We start from the raw sequence: 11,231 nt of genomic DNA, 5'->3' as shown, positions 1-11,231 counted from the left end.
GTTGACTTTTTTATTTAGTTTCGCCTGTTTACAATGCGCCTGTGTTTTGAAAACAACGCAGTTTCGCTCTTTACTATTGCCTGTTTACAAAACAATTTGCAAATAAGCCTGTCACTTCATAACAATGCAAGGGGCTAAACTGCAAATTGTCCTTTGTTTTGATTAAACACTTCTATTGCTCATTACTAAAAACTTGTTTTAAATAATTCTAACGATTAAAACAGAAGAAAGGATTCTTGTCAAGGATATTATCAGCCTTTTTAAGCCTGATGGTGTAATAAAACGATTTGTTTACAATTTGCCAGTTGAGCTCCAATCGCGAATCACTCCGGTAACTTCTTATGATCGTCGATTCCTTTATGATTTTTTAAAATAATTTGTATATATTTGGCTATTTTTTATTATTAGTGCTATAGATGGATGTAATAAATATGTTCACATGTTTATAAATAAACGATTGAGTTTAGATAGACAAAAATTCTACTTCTGTGAGAAATTGACCTGACTTTACAGTGGGGTTTTGGAAATGTGGCAATTTCGTTTTGATCGACAAAAATGATTATGGCCACTATCACAATTTGAAAAGGAACTTGCAATTTCGAATAATTCGTACAGTAAAATTGCCAGTCAGTTGCGTTTTTGGCACAAAACTTTCAATCAATTGTGAGGAACGTGCTACTCAAGCCACAAATGCTGCCAACAAAAAAAAAAATTAATTTGAATCCTTTAAATCATTAATTCCTCAAATCCTTCAAGTCATTAATTCAGCTGTCAAAACCAATCACAATTTAGCTATAGTAATACCTTGGTCGGTCAAAAAAAGTGAAACTGACAAAAACTTTCTAATATTTCACACCGCAACCCGTCGGTTGTGCTATTAATGGAGTTTTTCCGTGTGAGGAGAAGGAATAATATCAATCGAATCGGTTTGTCCCAATTCCGGTGCCTGACAGCGGTTGATCACGCGATTGCTAGAAAGAATAACTATTAGCTCACTAACTACTGACAGTTTCCCGTCGATCGCGATTGTATTGCATGAATCCTTCACTCACTCCACTTTTGCCTTATGGCGACCTGCAGGCAGAGCAGGAGCATCACTAATTTCACACAGCAAGCAAAAAGGCTAAAACTCAGCGTGATACTACCACGATAAAGTCTTCGGTTCGGCAGCCATTCGTCATTTTTCCTCGGAAAAACTAGAGTAGCCCCACTCAGCATACAGGGTATCGCAGCACAATGCTTGTGGTTCGGCACCGGATATGGTGCCACCCATCCATCGGCTGTCCTTTCGTGACACTCGATCGCTCACAGCTTGCGGCCTGAAAATGGAGGGAGTGAAAAGCGCCTACTGCTGAGTGGTTTGCTATAAAATAGGAACACTCCGCCGACGGTCAACTTCAGTCGGCTGTGAGAGGCCGTCGCGAGCGGATGTGCTTAAATTGTTGGTGCTTTTCTTCACAATCGGTGCGTGGGTAAAAAGTTCACTCTCGACGGTTGATTGCAATTCCTGGTTTCGGTTGCTCGTTGCTGGTGGTGGTTCTGTGGTGGGTGCTTGGGAGAAAGGGGATGTAGTCCCACAGGTGGCAGTACTTTTGCGGGCTTTTGGTGATTGGTGCGTGTGTGTGCCTCTCATTCAGAAACGGTTTTGGTTTTGTTTTTCGGCTTTTCCGGCCTCACGTCGCTGCAGGGATTTACACTGTGTATTAATGTGGAAGTGCTAGTTAGAGAAACCGCTTTCTGCGGAACTTTGTGGTGCTGGGAACACGACAGCGGGGACACAGTCTCAGCCTACGTACAGAAGTTTTCGAAGTTTAGAAGTTTTGGAGGATATGGTTAACTCGTGTCTGCCACATTAATGAGATAAATATCGGAAGCAATGTTGATGGTAATAAAATCTTAACTGGAAGCGTTTTTATTAGCAAGGTACGGGCTTATATGAGCTGGTAAATTAAGCTAACACGGTTGTAGTGGTTGTAGCCTAGCCTTCGAAGGAAAGAAAAGTGATGTAGTAACGACGGTAAAAAGATTGTGCACAATTTTTGTGTTTTGGTTTTTTCTTTAAGGTTGATTTTGTATTTTTTACATTTATTAATTCCAGAGCATTTTTAAATCAAATGACATTTTTCTACTGGTAGGGTATTTCTCTTCATGTTTTTAAAAATGCCCTAACCTAAAGCTTAATTATTCATAGATAATAATTCTACTCAGGAAATGTCTTGTAGTGTGATATAAACTGTTAGACAGATTGTTCAACATTAGTGAAATAAATTGTGATGAGTTCTACAAAAATTGCAGCGTACGACAACTGGTTGCATCTCTACGGACGATATCAAAAATGTAACAAATTACCTTTACAATTGTACGTAATTATTGTTTGATCGTAATGTTGTACCCATATTTGTTTGAATCCAAATCTCAAGTTTTTTTATTTGCCAAACCTCATTTTCCCAACTAACTATTACCATTAACAATTTTTTAGTTAGTTAGTTAACAGTTTCAGGTAGTTTTTTAGTAGTTTAGTAGTTTAGTTTAGTTAGTTGCGTTTTCGCAACGCTGGGAGGGAATGGGTTAAAATGATGATTTTTATCCCTAAACCATAGGTGTACAAAATAAGTTCTGAATACGTGTCGCACTATGTTCTGAAATGTTCTGAATATGTAATTATGTAATTGAAAATTGATTTTATTGATTTTAGGCTTGTTCCTTGTCACCATCCCTCAACCCGACATAGAATGTGTGAAATTGTTGGCTAATAAGCATTCCAAGTGACATTCTGAATGCGGATTAATTATATTCATATTTTGTGGTAGTTTTGTTAAAAGAAAACTTATACTGCACTTCAAGTATTTTTTCGCATCTTTTTTTTAGAATAATCATTATTCAAAGGTGAACAGAGGCGTCAAATTGCTAAATTACAAATGTGTATGTGAGACGCAGAAAAAAAACACGCTAATAATTTTCGCGTGGGAGTCTACCCAAGTAACAATTTTAGTTTTATTACACACTTATGATAGCATTGAAGACCAAAATTGGTCATGAAGACCACCATAAGATTACAATAAAACTCACATTGTTGCTTGGGTAAACAGGTGGATTTTCCAATATTAGGGAAATGTCGTCGTGCTTGGGTCACCTTTTTGCATTCGCCCGCCTGAATTCATCGTTGCAAAGGTCTAAGGATAAGGTGAATGTCTGGAAAATCTTGAACTGATTGCTTGAAAAATAATAAAGTTATAGGCATTTATGTGAAGACAAAAAATGTTGTCATTGCGGGATATGTTGTACAGGTTGGGCCTCTGCTGAAAATTCAAGAAATACGTATTGAAATACTAGACATGAAAAGAATAAATTCTGTGAAAAATGGCCAATATAAGCACAAATTTTGACGATTTTGTAAATTCAATATTACCACAATCGTCTTTTCCAAAATGTCTAGGTTAGGTTTTCTATCTAGGTTTTTATCGTATTAATATTGCTTTATTTTATCACATTTCACGTGACTGACGTTCTCTGGTGAATATTGCCCTTCTGTGCTAAAAATTTTGGTGGCCCAACCATGACTACACAAGTGGCCCGACCTTTACAATAAGCGCTTTTGCAGTATGTCGTTTAACCCTACCCAAACACCTTACTGGAGGGGATATTTCTATAGACTTCGTATGAAAATTATTACAGGCTATGTAATATTTTATAATTATAAGACTATTTAGTAACGGAAGCTTAATTGCTCGTTCATCACTAAATAAGTTAAGATTCTATTACAAACTTAATTTCTTTTTTGGAAAGGGAGGAAGTGTCTGTTGAGAAAAAGGATTAATCGGATGAACTAGAAGGCTTAGATGTCCAAAAATATATTGGGTTGGCTCGCTCTTTCGGTTGGCAACCGATTGTTTTACTCACTAAACTACTACCGCCCGTTATATTAGGTAGTCTAAGTTTTGTTTTATTCTTTTTTCTTGTTTCAAGCGTTGACATTATTCTTGTATTAATGCTCTTTGTTTCTACAGCTGAGAAGATAGTCTGTTATCTACTCGGTTAGAACGGTAGGAACAAGCAGTGCGTTACCGACAGTCCCTCCGGCAAGTTTGGTATTGCTTCTTGATCGATCTGTTACCAATTTGTAACAGAAGATGTTATAAATATTATGATGTGTTATAAAACTAATAGGGTAGATGTACCAGTAATAGTTATGGTGAAAATTCGAAATATAAAAGTTATGGTAAAAGTTCGAAATATTTCATTATTTTGGGATCCCGACATGAGATCTTCCTCGGTATTAATACTTATCAATACTTAGTATTGATACTGAGGAAGGTCTCAAGTCGGGATCCCAAAATAATAAAATGTTTCGAATTTCCACCATTACTAGTACATCTACAGTACACTATAACTTTGTTATGGCCCCCTGATCAGGTTATGTTACAAAACACTGGAAAACAGAAAATAGCATATAAGTCTTCTCTTGGTTGTACTAGTTGGTTGTAAATAAACTATATTTAAATAGAGTTATGAAATAAATAGTTCTACCCCTTGGGCCATTTTTACACGGCAGATTTCTAGCTCTTTGATAGAAGCTTGCGTTTTGTTGACTTGCGTTTGGTTACTTGAACAATTCCTTGTTCTCTTTCTGTTTTTGTGCAAGCGGTTTCTGTCATGCGTCATGTTTGTTCCGCGAGCCATTAAAATATTTCAATTATTTTAAATCCTAGAAGATGGCGATATGTGTATCGTGATTTCTGTTGAATTATCAATATTCCATACAATTAGGTTGATTACTTCATATCAACCATAATTAAATGATGAATTTAATCCTCTATTTGAAGCAGGTTGACCGCTAGGAACCTTTTCGTGCCATTACTACACCTCAGCAGTGCCGCCATGTTGTGACAGCTGCTGTCAGCAATTATTGTTGTTTCAAACTCGTGCAAAGTGGAACTCGCAACCCATGCTTAAATGCAATACTATGGAGGGTTAGGACCAATTTATCCTAATCCCACACGTTTTGTCACTTAGGGGAGTTTATGATTTTACTTTGATTGACAGTACCGTACTCTAAATGCAAGCTGCCGTGTCGGAGGATAACAATAATGTACCTACTTAACATGCGACCCACTGGGAGCTTACTATAGAAAACAGTCTGCTAGTGTTGTAACCGTACGGTTTTCTCATCACTTTAAAAAATACAATCATTGTAAAGTGAAATGCATTCATGGATTCTGAAGCTCGCTGAAGTTTTAAACTACAAGCCAATAATTTAGTATAATAATTTATTGAAATCTTTCAAATTACATTTCAAAATGCAGAATTAAGTCTAAATCCTATTCATTCAATGTTTATCATTTCCCGAGGGTTACTCTTTACCTAGTTTATTCGAGCAATCAATGAACGACCGATTGAACGACCGGAGGATGGAAAGCCGGTGAAAAACTTAGAAGATTAAACACCCTCGGGGGTGTTCAATAGGGGCGAACGTGTCTGCCTTTGTATCTTGGTTACATTACACCGTCGCGTCGGTGTTGTAGTTGTTGAACTTTAAACTATATCGTTTTCGCGAAGAAAATTAAAGTTGATGACTTTAATAATTTGGCCAATTCATGTGTTTTGGACAGGCGTTAGTTAAGTGTAGGGTATGTTACTGCTTCGTCGTAATTGCCTACTGCCGTCCTATCCAACACAAATTATTAAAAATATCAGCGATTTTTATGACACACAATGCAAAATTAGTTATTCCCTAATATTTTAGTTTGTTGCTCTCATACGCGATCAATCAAAGTGAGCTGAGATCTATTTAAATGCTTTTTTTTACTAAAGAATTCCTACCAGCCAAATTTGCAACGTTTTTTCGTGCGACGAAGAAGAAAATGTGGGCTAATCGTTTCAATTTCCGCCATTCATAAAATGAAAATAACTCACGCAATGCATTGTTGTTATTCTGAAGCCAGGAAAACTTGCATAACCTACAGAAATTTTGCAGAATAACATTTGTCATGCTGTCCTACACAAATACATGCGCGCTAGCTTCGTAAACATTATTGTGATTTTTAGTTCGGACGATGAAAAATTTGGATGGACGGAATTTGAAACGGTACGACGAATTTAAGATATAAAGTCAGTTGCGTAATTTCAATCAAATACTCGCTATTAATCGCTTTTTAGTGAATTCAAAGGGCACGGATTGGTAGGTAAGTGTATATGAGTCAAATCAGTAGCAGAGCTTTTGGAGTATTCATTAAATCCACCTTAGAAATGATGAAAATTAGAGTGGCTTTCTTTACTACGATGGGAATTAGAAATAAACCCTACCTACTTTATTTTCCACACTTTTATTTGATTTTGCCGTTAATGTTCAAAATAGAGTACGCGTTTTCCCATGAATTAACCGTCAACTGACGCAGCATTCTATTTGGCACTTAACATCTTATACATTCCAGCGTGTCCCGTTACGACGAGGACCTGACTTTCATTGACATTTTGCTCCCGCTAGCAAAAAATACGTCTGTGACTAAGTTATTAAACAAGTTTTAAATTATGTATGTCTGTTAAATGTACTTTCTAATGTAGTATTTACTTTTTGATTTAGATTGTTATTTAGGTAGGTATAATAAGTTACATTTCGTAACGGGACACTATCGCAGAAATAGCGCTTTTTCGACCATGTTTTAATATGTGTACACTTCAATGTGCTAATTATTAAACGTTCTGTACGTTGATTGTGTTGAGAACTACGTTTTCTTTGTAGTTAATCGCTGGTTTATATCCAGTATAATATGAGTTGAAATATGCAGTTTTAAATGCCGATTTCTTCGTGTATAAGTGCGTGGAATGTGTCATCTGTCCAAAATTGACAAATCATCCTAATAGCTTTAATTATAATTTACCACTTTGAGATGAAAAATTAAAAATGAAAGATGAACGATGAACCACTGACAAACTGACTGTGTCATATCAGTAGAAGATAATCCTTTAAAAACCATCGTCCTACACATTATGCTTGCACACCAGTACCCTCTGTTATGCATGTTGCGGCGGAACTTATATTTGTAGGGTTTTATACTGAAGGTTTTTACATTTGTACGGTTTCATACTGAAAACTTAAAATTACACTCAATCGCTGCGGTGTGGCCATGTTGCTTTTTTGAAAATATAAGTGGTTTTTGATTGGACGAAGGAATTAATGCGAGTATCCCTCTGTTTGTTTGACAATGAACCTAGGACATGGCTTGTTATTTTGCATTTTGTTTTGGTAGTTCCCTTTTAAAATTTACAACGGCAACGTAAAGCGTTTTCAAGAATGTTTGAACTCCAGCTCCAGTTGATCATAAGAAGACATTTGTCCTAGTTGATCCCTAATTACACAAAAATAGATCCAATCAGACCGAATTACACTTACACTTTTATTGAGTTGTTGTGATGTCAACACGCTAAAAACTTAAAAAACCTAGTAAAGTGAAAAACTGGGTAGTGTAGGAGTTTGCTGTGGTATACTTACTTACTTAATTGGCCTAACGTCTTACGACAAGGCCTGCGCAGCGTAATTTTTTCATCTATTTCGGTCCATGGCAGAAGGTCTCTAGTTCCGCCGGCACCCAGTGCTCGCCAGATCTCGCTCCACCTGGTCTTGCCACCGCGCTCGATGTGCCCCTCTTCGTCTCGTACCTACCAGATTCGATGCGAAAACCATTTTTGCAGGATAGTTGTCCGGTATTCTAGCAATATGTCCTGCCCAGCGTATCCATCCAGCTTTGACCACTTTTTGAATACTGGGTTCGCCACAGAGACGCGCGAGCTCGTGCTTCATTCTTTCCATCCATCGTAGCCGTGATAAGTCCAGTAAGCTTACCCGGAAAGCCGTTTTCGTCCAGTATTTTCCATAGCTCTTGTCGGTTTATGCTATCATATGCGGCTTTGAAATCAATGAACAGGTGATGCGTGGGGGTTCGGAATTCGCGGCACTTCTGGAGTATCTGCCGCAGGGTGAAGATTTGATCCGTTGTAGACCGACCCTCCATGAAGCCGGCCTGGACCGGACTTCCCACAAATCTATTGGCTATTAGCAATAGTCAATGGAAGATGACTTGGGACAGCACTTTGTAGGCGGCATTCAGGGTAGTGATCGCTCGGTAGTTCTCACTATCCAGCTTATCGCCTCTCTTGTAGATAGGGCAGATAACCCCGTCTTTCCACTCCTTCGGTAGTAGCTTCGTATCCCAACTCTTGACGTCCAATTGATGCAAACAGCTGGCCATTGGCCAATTTGTCCGGGCCCATTTTAATAAGTTCTGCTCCAATGCCATCGTTTCTCGCTACTTTGTTGTTCTTCATCCGCTGGATGACTTCTTTAACTTCCCTTATCGATGGGGGTGGCACATCTTCGTTGCTTACTACATCAATGTGGTCACTTTTTCCGCTATCGTGGTCTTCCGCCTGCACGCCGCTCAGCTGTTCATCGTAGTGCTGCTTCCAGAGTTCGAGGTTCGATCACCGTTGAGTGTCTGATACAGCTTCCGTGTGTCGTGAAAGCGGTACAGCTGCTCAAGTTCTTCGCACTCCTTCACCGCGAAGAGTCGGGTTTGCTGTCTCCGCTGTGGTATGCAGTAACAATTTTGCGCTTCTCTGGTGATTTTTTGTTTCTACAGTTCACGCATGAAGGCAGCCAATCAGGAAGCTGGCTCTTTTTCGATACAACGTGTCACGTTCTGCCCTAGCGATGAACGATGAACGGTGAAAGACGAAAGATGAAAGATGAAAGATGAAAGATGAAAGATGAAAGATGAAAGATGAAAGATGAAAGATGAAAGATGAAAGATGAAAGATGAAAGATGAAAGATGAAAGATGAAAGATGAAAGATGAAAGATGAAAGATGAAAGATGAAAGATGAAAGATGAAAGATGAAAGATGAAAGATGAAAGATGAAAGATGAAAGATGAAAGATGAAAGATGAAAGATGAAAGATGAAAGATGAAAGATGAAAGATGAAAGATGAAAGATGAAAGATGAAAGATGAAAGATGAAAGATGAAAGATGAAAGATGAAAGATGAAAGATGAAAGATGAAAGATGAAAGATGAAAGATGAAAGATGAAAGATGAAAGATGAAAGATGAAAGATGAAAGATGAAAGATGAAAGATGAAAGATGAAAGATGAAAGATGAAAGATGAAAGATGAAAGATGAAAGATGAAAGATGAAAGATGAAAGATGAAAGATGAAAGATGAAAGATGAAAGATGAAAGATGAAAGATGAAAGATGAAAGATGAAAGATGAAAGATGAAAGATGAAAGATGAAAGATGAAAAATGATGAAAGCGTTGTATTACGAATACAACAGAAAAATGTGAAATAATTCGAATTGGTGCTTGCCATGCTGTTTGTTTTTTTCCATTCCAAAAGCTCGGCAGGTAAACCCCAACCAGTTCGTCGAATAAAATGCAGAGATCTGCTGATTGACACCGGTTTTCCTTGTATACATAATCGTTATACCCTCAAGAATATCCTCCACGAGTCTGCCGATGGCAAACTTTTCTAGACAAAAAAAAGTCAATTTCTTCTGTTCCGTTTTCAGGCTACAAAACGAAAAATGTTTTGCGACTCTAATAAAACATGTCTGGCTGCTTCGAACAGTTTTGCTCTGCACATGGCATTGTTCTCAGAAGGGACCAGACTCAGACAAACATTTGCGAGTTCACCTAAAAGATAGTTGAGATCTTTCGTAATGTCGTCTTGGAAATTCCACCGACGATGTGTTTATTCAAATGAAACCATGAAACTTTGCCACCAAAGTTAGAAAAAAAAATAACTTAGTGGAATGATTTCGTAAGTTTTCCAAGTGGAAAGAAACAAATGTATAAAATTCACAACTTCGTCGGGCACATCGAGAACAGATCTTTACGATTATCGAGGAAATTACCTTTACCATGAATGGAATTTGCCACTGTGATACCCAGAATTGATAGTTTAAAATATTGATTAATCAAGTTATATTGAATGCATAAAATTGAATTTGTTCTAACCTTGCAAGAAAAGGAATTTTAAAAATTGGGAGGCTATGAGACAGGTTGCACCAAACCGGTAGGTAACAGAGCTTTGACTTTGTTGCATGTGTCGTCGCGTCGTGTTCCAAGATGAGCACTTCAAAGCAGGAGCAACGGCAAGCAAAACATTTACAATTTTGTCCACCCTCCCCCGACGACGACGACGGGTGGAAAAATCTTGATTTATCAGTGTTCTGCTAAAAAAGCGTTCCTTTCGTTGTAACCATTTGTAGCCAAATATCAGTAGGCACTAGAAAACTGTACAGTTTTGATTATCGACAGAGACTGATAAATTGAATTGTTTTATGTTTTCTTGTCTGTCTGTTTAATTCTAGTGTACGTAATTTTAAATTCACGAATTCAGTTTCCTGGACTTGTTTGTCCCTTCATAATTATAAGAAAAACAAATCAGAAAAATATATTGTGGTAGTGAGAAGGACTCAACTTTTTTTTGCCTCTTCCTTATTATCAGTGACAGGTAGCACACTTCAAACTTACACGCTCACCATGGTCCTATCACCTGTACCGGAAGTCGTATGGTCTGCTTTACATTGTCCTGGGAAAACGCTCGTTTCATTTTTTTTCTCACCAACAAAAGGCTATCTATTTGCTGAAAAAGGTGATGTTTACGCATCTTTATTGTTGGATTTCTTATTCTCTAGCAGCCTTGTACATACCATTTTGTCAACTACACCGAGTGCTATCATGCGTAAGGAGAAACGTGACATGTTTTTGGCTTTTGGCTGTTCGTCCTAGTAGAAAAATAAATCGCAAGGGTAACGAGACGTTACCGTTATAGGTTCGCTTTTTACGGTTGTACATATACCTACTAGGCAATTTATTCGGCTTCCTACCAAACGAACTGGGTCAACGCAACAAGTTATAGTACAGGGATTGAATCTGATTTATCTAATAAAGGATAAAATAGATTGATCTCTTGAATATTTTACCGCTTTCTTGCGTCTTGGTGAATTTATTTGTTTGCTAGCGTTTAATAACCAACCTAAACGAGAGTGTTTTTGACTTGTGAGGATTTCTCAGATACGATATGCGGTCTTGATTTGATTACGTGACGATATCAGTCGCTTTGCTCCGAGCTACATTTATGTTCCAGTAAAACGTAAGGGGTTATTCTGATTTTAGATATACCGCTTCAATCTGCGTTTATTTAGCAATCATTTTAATCTACTAATGGGGTGAA

Source organism: Sabethes cyaneus, chromosome 1 (genome assembly GCF_943734655.1).
Source record: "Sabethes cyaneus chromosome 1, idSabCyanKW18_F2, whole genome shotgun sequence".
NCBI lineage: Eukaryota > Metazoa > Arthropoda > Insecta > Diptera > Culicidae > Sabethes > Sabethes cyaneus.
Note: the sequence above shows the minus strand (reverse complement) of the source record.